The following is a 13,126-nucleotide window of genomic DNA, read 5'->3' as shown; positions in this document are numbered from 1 at the left end:
TTTTTCAGAAGTCATAAATTTTCTTAAGTTGTTGCATAATATAAAATTAATTCCAGATGAGTGTGTTTTTACTGTCCTTGTTTTAGTTTTTTCAGTTATTTTTCATAAATATATTTTACATCTAACTACCTCAGCTGACTTTTGTTTTGTTTTGTCGCATATGAAGTCATGCACTTTCTATATTTGGGGATGTGGGGGGAGGAATTATTTCAATTTTGAATAACCAGGTTCAAAGCCATGTTGATCAATTTATAGAGGAGATCAGTTTAAGAAGACATAACTATTGACAGTTGCAGAACATACATTTTATTTTTAGGTTCTGTTGGGGTATAGTTTAACAAAAAACCACCACAAGCTGCTTATTAATTTGCCTTAAAAATGTATGCTCTTTCCTATTCAAGTTGTGTTATTTAACTCTTCTCTTGTACACAATTTATGTGACAAAGACTAACATAACAGTTGGCAGATAAACAGCAAATTGAACAGAATGGACCAATAGTTTCTCAGTTCTCTGTCGTAAACTGTTGCATTATACACTGATTGTGCTAAAAGAATTGTTACTGTGCTTATACTCCTTAGTCACCACTGCAGAAATAAAGTGATGGAAGATCACATTTGTGTTTATGGAACAGTGTAGATAACCCCTCCCCCCCCAGTACAAGCACAGTGACTAGAGGTGAATGATATCATTGCAGAACTTGTGCTTTGACTTGTAAACATTGTAAAAATGTATTTGGTATTTTATTTCAAATGAAGAATCAAAATAGTTATAAAAAAAAGAAAAAGAAAAAGAAATCTTCCTGTAAATATATATATTCTGAATCCATGTATACAAACATTCCTTTAGAGTTCAGATTGTGAAGAGTGTCTTTATTGGCTAGAGACCGCTGCCTCCCGTGGCAGAGGTTACATGTGCTATAGTAAAGAACACAGTGTGTGAAGTATTTGATGTACTGCAGTACCATAGTTATTTTGGTCTGTTAAGTAAGTTGCAATTTGTGATGAAATGAAGTTGAAAGTAGTGCTTCATACTAACAAATTTCCTTGGTTACAACTTGATTTTTCTTGTAAAACTTAAAAGGGAAACTTGAAAATTTTATATATTTGGATTTTGTAGATTTTTTTTATTTTATTGCAACACAAGGTACCAAAATCATTAAATAAAGTACACTGTGGTCATTTTACCCTGTCTCTTGAGTCCTTTTTAAAACTCTTTTATCCTAGGGGATCAGAAAAAGAATGCTAACTTTTGAGCTTCTGAAATTATTAGCAAAGAAGACAAAATTTGCCCCAGCTTGGATAATGGTTTGGGACAGATGATCTCTAGACATCTTCTCCACCAGTAATTATTTTATGCTTCTAGGCAGTATTACCACAGGACCTCCCATCCCCGAACATGGGAGTGATGCAAGGGGCTCCCAGGTTACCCCTGGGACTGGGAGAAGATTTTACCTGGGGCTTGGACAACCTTACATATGTTTTCCCAGCAGGGATGCCCAGGAAATCAGCAGATACCGCAGCAGGCATCTCACCCAGAGCAGCAGAAGAGGGTGCTCAGGCCACCATGGATGAGGGTCTATGTGCAGTCTTGACAGAAGACCTCCAGAACAGCTGCCCTTGCCCAGGGAGCAGGTCAGCAGGTCCTCCCACTCGGCCACTTTGAGCCAAAGTGCCCTCCAACACGGGGCCCCACTCCCCAGCTGCCCCCTGGCCCATCCACAACACCAAGCACGGGAGAGGCAAGAGGAGCTTGACCCTGCCACTGGAAAGGGAGATTTCTGGGCTCTGATCTCAGGGCTGTCCAGGGAGTGCAGAAACCCAGGATTCTTCCATCACCTGAGAAGGGCACCGGTCACAGGGAACAGAAGAAGGTGCTTTGTTGTTTTTAAACCCCCTTCAGACTCCTGAAAGGATCATCATTCAGTGGTACCCATCAAGTAGTGGAGAGGCGAGAGCTGAGCCTCACTCCAGTCTTGTCTTGACCCAAATAATTGGGAAAAACTGCAGGGAAGATGCAGATGGTTCTACCTCTGCCTGCTGGGCAACTGCTTAAATCACTGAACTATTACTCAAGTTGTTGCTGTCTTTGGCAGCATCTCCAGTATCCTTGATAGCCCTCTTGGCCTTCATTGCCACATTTGCGTGTGCAATGCCACCTCAAGTAGCAGCCAAAGTTTGTTCAAGAAAGGCAAGTTCCTAGATGCCTCAGCCTTTCTGTCCCACAGCCATGTTCCCATTCCTTCTTAGACACTGCTTCTTGGCCTTCCTCAGGTGATAAAGAAAGGGAGATGAGGGGGAAACAACCCACAAAACAATTAAGTAACTGTCATGAGTTGAAAGAAAGAATATATATGTATATATGTATATATCCTGGGTAAGTGAATTTTCAAGTAGGGATGATATGTGACTGATAGATTCTCAGAGGGCTTGTTTTTCATGTGTATCTGTTGTGTGGCTAAGAGTTTGAAGGGAGTAGTTTGTTATTTTAACTTGGAAAAGCATAATGGAAGGAGAAGCAGCCCAGCAGTACTACTGGAATTATTTCACATAAGTCCTAAATCCTCAGTGCCTATAACCCTGTGAATGCCCACCAAAGGCTCCAAAACCAGTAAGCAAGTAATAGAAACACACTTTTAAATATTTTTTTCCCCCTAGCATGGTTTCCTACTCCTCTCCCCAAATGCAGACTGCACGGGACACATTAACTGGGTGGGCTGCTGCCACAGTGGGGTCTAGTTAGCCTGGAGTAAAAGGGATTTATTTTGCATGGTTTTATGCAAATTATTTACCTCTGAGGAAAAAGCTTTCTCCAGGGGACGTTTAATGAAAACCTACATGAAAGAATCAGAGCAGCTTCTTTTTAGGCTGAACAAAGGTAGTAGACAGTTTAATTAGATTCTTTACAACAGAAGGAGAGAAAAAATTTGCAGGTGGGTTGAAAAGTGCTTATTCAGAGTACTTCTTGTCTCTGCTGCCTTAAAAGAATAGACATGTCTACAGTTTCAGGGAAAAAGAAGAAAATCTGAAAAACTAAATACAGTGACTTGGTAATAAAAGTCCTGAGTATCTTGGCAAAATTAAGCAAGCAGGGTTTTTCTCCTACTTTACTTAGTTTGGGAGCTAATAAGAGGCTGGGCTGAATACTGTGCTAATAATAGACCTAGAGACCTGTGTGCATGGGAAAGAGCAGTGTCTTTGTCGTACAGCAATGGGGAACCTGGAAAGGTAGATTAGAGACAAGAAGATAGGTGTTTTTCTCCTGCATGTTGCACAGGTATAAGAGGCTGTATAAGGTTCAGTGATTTCAGAAACAAAGCTGGAAAGCAGAAAAATAAGTACTGATGTACAGTGTTTTTGCTGTGGGAGCATTTCAGACCCACAGTCAAGCATAGAACCGCAGGTGAATTTGATGTGAAGATGGGTTGGAAATCTACTCCCAGGCATGATTTTGGGCTAAACACACTCTGAAGTACACTACTCTCTAAGGTGTGTTGTCCACACAACAATGCATTTTTTACCTACTTTACGTTAGTGTTTTTCTCACATGCTCATGTGCACTCCGTTCCAACGGGAAGAGAGCTCAGTTTGCTGACAAAAAGCTCCGGAGATGTAGAGCCAGGCTGAGTGGAAGGGTGGCTTTCCCTGCCTTTGCTGCCACCTAGCACAGCGGGCCGTGCATGTCGTGGGCTTCACAGGCTACTCTTCAGCACGAGGCTTCATCCAAGGCGGAAGGATTTCTCATTTACAAGGGGCTATATGAAAAAATTGATGCTCACACTCACTCTGTCTTTCAGCAACCCATTTTAAATCAGGTTCTTGTTAAGTGCAGTGAGCACAAGCTTTGCTGCCATGATCACACCCAAGGTACACCTGCTGCTTCCTGCTGCTGTGTGGCTGCCATGTGCGCTCACAGGAATTACTCTGTTAACCAAGCTGACCAGTTTTTGGAAGGCATGATCACTGATAATGCCTCAAAACATGGAAGGATGAGTTTAAGTACATTACTACTATAAATAATTGGAATTGAGCTCCTGGATTATTAAGAATATTGTGGTCTGCTGTATTTCTCACTCTTGTAGTGAGACAAGAGGCACAATGACTAGCCTCAGCTTGGCCACCCTCTGCAAACCAGTTATTTCGCAACTTGCAGTTAAATGAAAGTAAGAGGGAACATCTGGAGTCTCTGTCAGACTGAGTGAGCAGCGTTACACAACTCAGCCTTTCTGTATTTCACATTTATCCCTACTGATCTTTTTTTCTTGTCTGATGATTTTGTAACACTTCCAAGATTCTCCCTTTAAGGCATTTTCCTTTTGTATGCATTTCTTCATCTATTTTAAACGCCCATTTGTCTCTGATATTTGTTTTTGTGTTTTCCTTTGGGGATTTGTTTTGCTTTGGGCTCTGCTTCCCATCTGTTATGTTTGAGACTACGTTTCAAGTGCTGCACCTTTTCATGCTAACTTTGATTCCAGCTGACTGTGTTGGTGCAGCAGTTGTGAGGAGCTATGTGGTTACATTACAGGTAACATTTTGTGACGTTTTATCACAGGTCTGATGTCCTGAGGGATGTCCTGAAAAAAGCAGGAAAATTAACCTATCTCTCAACTTCTCTGCCTGTCAGTGTTTTGTTAGGTACCCTGTGCCATCTTCTGCCTACAGTTTCACCCCAGGATCCATTGTGCTGACTTGGAATTTCTGGGATTTTTTATGTGACTTCACCTAGCCCATATTTTAAAATCTAGAAAGACCCAACCCAAACTAAGGAGATTCTTCCTTAGCTGTTTCATAATATCCTAGACCAATCACCATTTCCCAAGAACATAAATAATTGCCATGTGCTTAAACTCTGCTTTAGCATAAATCATATAGCATGTCTTAATGATGTCCTTTAATGACATCCCTAAATATTTTACTCATGTGAGCAGCTTACACAGTGCAGTGTGCACTGTATTTGTAAAGAAAAAATGAGGTTGAAGCTTCAGTTCCATTATTTGGTTTAAAGGCAGAAATGGGCCGCTTTTCCTCCTGTGAGAAGTGCTGGTGCTCACACAGGGGTTACAGCTCTCCTCTCTCTGCCCCAGCTGCTGGCAGCCAGGGTATTACTGGCTATGAAGAATAACTATGCCTCATGGTTATATCTTTCTTTAAAGTGGCATCAACTCCTATGTGTGACTTGTAACTAATAATGAATTAAGCTCAGCCTTTAGATGGGCTTTTGGTTATATATCTGACCCATTTCATATAGAAAGTTATAATTATCCAGCTTCATTCTATTTATGTAGTTACCAGGTTTTTTACATTTGATCCCATCACCTGATACCAAACTGTTACTCTGTGCTGATAAGACATGAGATTTCAGTGATAGCATTTTCTTCAACACCCTAATGGGACAGGATTTCATTAGAGCGGTGTATTATCTAACACATAAAATTATTTTACCTTGCCTGTAGAGGACCTCTGTGAGGCTTTGTTGCAGGAAGAATTTCAGGGTGAAACTTTTGTCTTTGATATCCTTGTATTGATTCCTAGAATTAGACACCTTCAGAAAATATGCAATTAAATGAGAAACATGCAATTAAATGAGAAACATTCTCAGAAATTAGGAAAGTGGTCCTTGGTATTCATTCTCAGTGCTCAGTTGAATGTCTGACACATCATGATGGTGAGACTTTAGGATGTGGGCTGGGGAGCAGGGAATGTAAAGGACCATTTCTGCTCCTGCCTGAACCTGTCACCCAGCCCCTACAGGAGATCACCTCTGGCTCCTGCCCATTTTAAAGGCTGTTGTTCCTCCCACTTGGCACAGGAGCATTGCTGCTTTGTCTGGATTCCTCTCACCTACCATGCAGCCCCATGAAATTGCACAGGGGCAGCTGGACTTAGCACTCCTCACCAGTGTGTGGTTTGGGTGGTGACATGGCTAATGATCCGATCCAGTATGGCACATGTCCTCCCTCAGCACTGGCTGAAAGTCACTGCACTGTGTTTCCAATCAGGTATGCCATGGTAGTGCATGCAAGTAGGACATGAGAAATCTCAATTTTAAATTTAACTTTTTCAACATTGTTTTGAATACAGATCTCCTAAAACCTTTTCTTTAATTAACTTTTCTTGCATAGATAATTCATTTTTACCAGCAGCCTATGCTACAGGATGCTTCTGACTGTGCACAGAGATAATATACTCTCTTTTTATTTCTGCCTGAAGCAGAATTAAAATAGGAAGTGAAGTTTTGGTTGCACTTTTATCCTTTGGAGTAGTTTTTCTTGTGTGCATGTGTGCAACCTCTTTTGAGATTATAGCTCTTACATTTCCTAAAGGAAGACTCAGAAAAAACAGGGCAGCCTTAGAGAAAAACAAAAAATCTTGGAAGAACATAAAAGTCTTGTGTTCATTACAGTTTGCCTTGAAGACTTCATCTGACATTTCTCTGAAGCCTCAGTTATCAGAAGCAGTCATTTGCTCTGCATTATCTACTACCTCGATTCAAAAGAAGTACTAAAGCAGTGCCATTCGAATTCAGACAGGAAGACAGGTCCCAAGGGAGATGCTCTGCTGCTTGTGAAGGCAGCTGGTTAGGGGGAAGAAAGCAGAGAAGCTTCTAGGCTCAGGATCTCTCTGTGATTTATCTTTAACTGCCTGGGACAAATATACAAAGACTCTGTGGCAGGGTGTCAAGGCAGATCAAACTGTGCAGCAGCAGTGAGCAGAGCCAGCAAGGACATACAGCCGGTCAGACATGGTAGGGAGGGTGAGAAATGGAGCTGGGCATTGTGTCCTGCTGCCTTGCCAGAGCTGAGCTTTTATCTGTGGCAGGGCACTGCTCCTTTTTCTGGCACTTTCCAGGCCCCACATGTCTGGTTTTTGAGCAGAGGCTGTGAAGAGAACTTTTTCATACTGGCTTTTTCAGTCCACATCAGGCTGCAAGAACAGCTGGGTGCCTGTGTGCCAGCTCGCATTGCTGCTGGCTTGGACAGCGCACAGTGCCGGTCTGAGCTCTTCCTGCGAGCTGTCAGGACACAGATGCAGCATCTGGTGTGAGTGCTCAGAGGTGCTCAGCTAGTGTTCAAAGGAATAATCTCTGCTTCAGCAATGTGGGTTTCCACTTGTGCCAAGGCAGCAATGTTTTAAATTCCCCATGCCCTTATTGTTCCTGACATCGGAAGCACCAGCTGCAAACTTACTTAAAGCCAATATGCTCGGGGGGAAAAAATGAAAAAGCAGAGGCCAAAGTGTTAGCAAACCTTTTCACCCTGCAAGGTTCCCTGTTCAAAGGTCCTTCCTTCCCTTGCCATCAGATGCCAGCAAAGGAGATGCAATGTTTGGGGTTTTCCACGATATGTGTTATGGCATTTGTAAGTGTGAACTGGGCAGACTTAACTCCATGAGGCGGGCAGGCAGGGAGTTCTTCTTTCAGGCTGGCCAGGGTAAATATCTTAAGGAATTGGGCATATAAAAATATTTTCCTTTCCTCTTACAAAGGGGAATAACTGCACTATCTAATCCATGTTGAGCCATCACAGAATATCCTGAGTTGGAAAGAACCCACAAGATCATCAAGTCCAAATCCCTGCCCCACACAGCACCACCCCCAAGAGTCACACCATGTGCCCGAGACCACTGTCCAAATGTCTCTTGAGCTCTGTCAGGCTGCTGCTGTGACCACTTCACTGGGAGCCTGTTCCAGGGCCCAAACACCCACTGGGTGAAGAACTTTTTTCTAATATCCAACCTAAACCTCCCGTGACACAACTTCAGACCATTCCCTGTCACTGGTCACCAGAAAAAGAGATTGATCCCTGGCCCTCTCCTTCCCTTCATGAGGAAGTTCCTCAGCCTCCTCTTTTCTAGACTGAATAAACCAAGTGACCTCAGCTATTTCTCATCCATCTTGCATTTTGACAGCTTTTGTAACTTAAGACAACCTGCCTTGCTAAGTAATGTTTGTGATAGTGGCAGCTAAAGTTGGTGATTTTATATTAGGATGGTTGTAATGATGCAGCACTGCTCACTAAACAAAAATGTATGTAATGAAAAAGGGGGGAAAAACAGCCCAGCAACCTGTACAGGATCAAGTATTTCCATTCCAGATGCACTGTTGCTACACAAATGGATTCTTGGGAGAAATAAACCTTCAACTTTTCTGCTAAAATGTAAGGTAAACCCAGCACACACACAGAGCAGTATGGGACGCCAGGAAGGGAAATTTGGGTCATGGGCATATGAATTACTTGGAGCCAGTGATGTTTTCTTCATTTGACTTACTAATTTACTTCATGCAGCTGCCAACACTTGCTGCACCTCTTAAAATTGACTTCGCCCCACCCCAGCAGTAGCACATTTATATTGGGCTGAATCACCGCCACCTTCTCCAACACATCCTGCCTGTGCTCAGCCAAACATCTTTTTCTCTCTCCAGTTGCAAAATAGTAGCTGCTCCCAGCAGTTGAGTATTAAATCTGATCGAATTCGATGGAAGCAGGCCCTCATTTTGTCCCAAAAGAACTGATACTACAGACTCACGTGTTTTCCTTTGACTGCCTGTCTCCGCTGCTGTCTCTTGCCTGGCACACTGCCTGGAAAGGAGGAGGGACTGTTGAAACAGGATGGCTTGCCAAAGAAATCAAGCTCCTTTGGAAAAAAGCCCCAGTATGAAAATTTCAGCCTTTTTTGGGATGTCCTCTTTCTACAGGTGAAATACACTTTTATATTTGAAAATATCAGGTTCCCTCACTGTGAAACCTGTTAGTCGTTTGTGGTTTTTTCTCTGCAGTGCAGGAATATTCTGATATATATAATATATACATATATATATATATCTTGGTAGATATAATACAAAAAGTATTTGTTGAGGTGGAAACATTATTCAGGAACCTGAGTGCTTCTGGCTTTATTTGCCCCAATGTGAGCATGCTGCTAACACAGATCTTGTCTCCTACTTTTGACATTGGAAATGGGGCCCAAATCCTCAGAGATGGGCAAATTCATAACTGATGAAAAATTCCTATAAACCTAGTTACAACAATTGTAGAGATCTGCATTAAAATTAGGAGCTTGGGCTACAGAAATAATTATTTGCTTGCTATCTATTTTTGCTGCATGGTTTGAAGGGACAATCTGTTAGAAATCAGCACATCTACAGAAACTGCCTGGTTCACCAGCTAATAAAAATTATTAAGTGTAATAATGACAAAGCAAGCATGAGTGATATCATCTTGACATTTGCAAAGCCCAGGTGGACTGAATAATAATGGTCTGCTACTTGCCTTGCAACATCAGCTGAAGTAGGTTCCATGCTCCTGTTTATACTAAAGGAACAGGGCATCACAAAAACACACACAAAACTTACCTATGCTGCTGTGTAAAGTTAGTATCCAGTCCTGTAGCCATTAATGTAAGATAGTTAAGAAATTAAAGATGGATTGATGCATTCCAACAGCTGAGATTTTATGGCTGCCTTTTTAGGTCAGCTCTCTACTCTCATCCTTTCTTGAAGTGTGTTTTTGGGCCCTGGTGGGTGTTTAGCTGCCCACATGCCAGGCTCTTCTGACTCACCTTGCTGCAGACAGCAATAAAAGCCATCCTCCAAATTTAAACGCTTGACAAACTGTACATCCACTGGCTCACAAGGAGAGCTTTGCAAATGAAGCACTGGGCATGGAGTAACCAAAGCAACTTAAAAGTGATTTCAGCACAACTTCAGACCCTTTGCTGCACCAGCAGGGTGGAATAAACCACTCAGTATAAGTGTCTATTGGTTCATTTACTACAGCTGCTATGCAGAAAGCTTATTGCCTCCTAGAAATGGTATTTGTGCATACTGTAGGATGACAGAAAAATACCAGAAGTTCTTTATATAAATCTTCCTCTCTTGTTAGAAAAGCAGCTTTCCCTTATCAAGTTTGCTCTCTATGGGGATCTTAAGGAGGTGGTGGGATGTGCACAAAGACCCGAACTTAACCACATTAGCTCCTCAGCTGTAACTACCTGTGTCTGTGTGGCCACGCCTGAGCCAGCCCTGGGCTGAACAAGATATTCCAGGGCACATGACGCACTGGAAACAGGGTGGCTGGGTCAGCCAGGCTGCTGCCTCTTCCTCTGACTGCTCTGCACAGGCAGCCCAGGGCAGCACCACACCATGCACTGCCCCAGACCCGGGGAACCACAGGCGCTTGAGCTTGCTTCAATCCTCTCCAAAAGCAAACCTTTACTGGGATTTAAGCCTTGTCCTAAAGACCCTGGGTATCATCACAGGGGATGGCTGTAGGAAAGATTTTGAACCAAGAGAAGTAGCAGAGAGAGGAATTGGGTAGCAAGCATGACTACTAACTTGCTTTTGAGAGGAAACCACAAGCCTGGAGGTGAGAATACCTGATGAGCAAGTCTAACACAGCATTGACTACTAGATATCTTCCACTACATACTACTTTGCTCCAAACAGGCCCTGAGGGCTGCTGAGGTCTTCTCCTGAGCCTGCTCCTCCAGGATAAGTGCCCGCACCGGTGCTCAACTCAAAGAGCAACTTTGGTCCTGGAAATGCCATCAAAGCTGCTATGTTTCTGTGCTGGTGTCAGGTTTTGCAAGGAGAAAAAGGAGCCAGGAAGTTTTGTTTCCATAAATGTGACTGAGGATTGCCTAGAATTAGGATTCCAAGACTAGTTTTGGGTTTGGGTGTGCTTGCTTCAGCTGTGAGACTTGGTTTGTATTTTCATCAATGCCTTCAGACACTGAGCCAAGCTGCAGTCAGTCTTCTCCCTCAAGCTTGTTCTCACAAAGCCAGAGCAAATACCAAAGTATCTGTCTGGAAAGTGGAAATCCATGGTAAAAAACATTAACCAAGCAAGTCTGCAAATGCTGTCCCCACTAGTTAAAAAAATTAATCCACTGCATAATGAGCAAAAGAAAATTAATTCATATCTAAATGGACAAGATGCTTCAAAGGTTTTGGTGGATCTATCAGGAGAGTGTTTTTCACATGGTAGGGAGAAATCTGATCTTAAAGAAGTGTCTGGAGAGCTGGCAACTCCATTACAGAAATAAGAGCTCAGAAATGTTTCTAGGTACCTACAGCAGAGTTCAAATAGATCAGGGAGGTTTAGGTTGGACATTAAGAAGAATTTCTTCACAGAAAGGGAGATTAGACTTTGGAACAGGCTGCCCAGGGAGGTGGTGGAGTCACTGTCCCTGGAGGCATTTAAAGAAAGACTGGACGTGGCACTCAGTGCCTTGGTCTAGTTGAACATGGTGATGTTGGGTCACAGGTTGGACTCAAAGGTCTGTTCCAGCCTAATTGATTCTGTGATTCTGTAAAAGAGAACAAATCTTCATTGGGGTCTCCATTTCTGTTCCTGCTTAAGAAGTAACTGAAAGAAAAATAAGTTGCTCTCAGCTAAGTGTAGACCTGACAAAACACTACTGAAAGAAACAGAAATGCAAACCCATCTGGAATATATGAACATTAGCCTCATCTGCATCCCAATTCATCTGTCACAAATTCTGTGTGCATTTTCAAGATGTTCTCTGAATAATACATGTTCTGCTAGAACTTCAGCATCTCATGTTTCCAGAGCATGGCATGGTTTTAGCTAGAAAACAAGAGCCAAAGGTGATGTGATGAGCTGTGCTGCATTTGCTTGTTACAGTAACTGGTACGGACAGCAAGGAGCGGTGGCCTTTCTCTTGTGATGGCTGCAACACAAGGCCCAGTAGAACAGGAACGCTCTACAACAGCTGACTCAGCACCATGGTGAGGAAAAAATATTGGGTCTGCTTTATGTATGCAGCCTGATGTTAATTCCAAATGGCATCTCACCTTGCAATGTTCCACACACAGGCAAAAGAGAGAAGTATTAGCAAACACTTCAGGTTCCCCTACAATTCAAAAGCTTGTTACATCTCTCTGACCAATTTTCTGACATAAAGAGGTAATTCTAACCATTTTTAAGTGTTTCAGGAAGCAATATATGGTATGCATGCGATATATGCTGTCACAAAATTCAAGGTTGCAAGTGACAAAACACAAAATTACCATAAAAAAAAGTAGACAAGCAAATACTGCAAAAACCCCATGATGAGAAAAGTATTGTGGAATCATAGAATGGTTTGGGTTGAAAGAGGACCTTAAAGATCATCCAGTTCCAATACCCCTGCCATGGGCAGGGACACCTTCCTCTAGACCAGGTTGCTCAAAGCCCCATCCAACCTAGCCTTGAACACTTCCAGGGATGGGGCACCCACAACTTTCTTGGGCAACCTGTTTCAGTACCTCACCACCGTCAAAGTAAAGAATTTCTTCCTAATAACTAATCTAAACCTACTCTTCTTTGGTTTAAAGCCATTCCCCCTTGTCCTGTCACTACACAGCCTTGTCAGAAGTCCCTCTCCAGCTTTCTTGTACCCCTTTTCAGGTACTGGAAGGTGCTCCAATGCCCCTCTGGAGCCTCCTCCACGCTGAAGAACCCCAACTCTCTCGGCCTGCCTTCATACGAGAGGTACCCCAGCCCTCTGATCATCTTCATAATTTTGAGACTATCATTTCTTTTGACTACTTCCTGAGTTTAAAAATAAAGCAAAGAGAATAGAGAAGTGTCATCAGACTGCGTCTTGAAGTTTCAGCAGACATGTTCTGGAGAATTATCTTACTTAACATGTATTTTCAGAGCTGCTATGCTCATGTAGCAATTCCATGCACTTCCACATTTACTTTTTGGTACCGTAATTTTTTGATGCAAAAACAACACTAAAAAAAGGCATCCTAGTGTCTATGATGGGCTTAATAGGGATTAAGCACTGTAGAGCTAACACATTGTCATCATAGCTCTATCTTCTCCACAGAATAATAGGATGAAGCAACATAATGCTATACTTGTACAGCAAACCCCATACTGGATGAGCCACACAGTTGTGTTGACAGTGCTGATTAACCGCTCTACCTTGCATTTGCAGAGATTAATTTCATGTGAAAGCATCCTAATAATAGATGTTCAGACTGAGCTCTGCTATTACACAACAGGACAGTAAATTGGCCAGTAGGAGATTTGGGCCTTGCTGAGAGATAATGATGAATACCTGTCAGTACAGCAGTTGGTCTACTTCCAAACAACCTAAAAATACATATCCTGCT

Source organism: Corvus kubaryi, unplaced genomic scaffold (assembly GCF_017639235.1).
Source record: "Corvus kubaryi isolate FWS band 111438036 unplaced genomic scaffold, C.kubaryi_AGA036_p1.0 37312, whole genome shotgun sequence".
NCBI lineage: Eukaryota > Metazoa > Chordata > Aves > Passeriformes > Corvidae > Corvus > Corvus kubaryi.
This window is presented reverse-complemented; position numbering follows the sequence as displayed.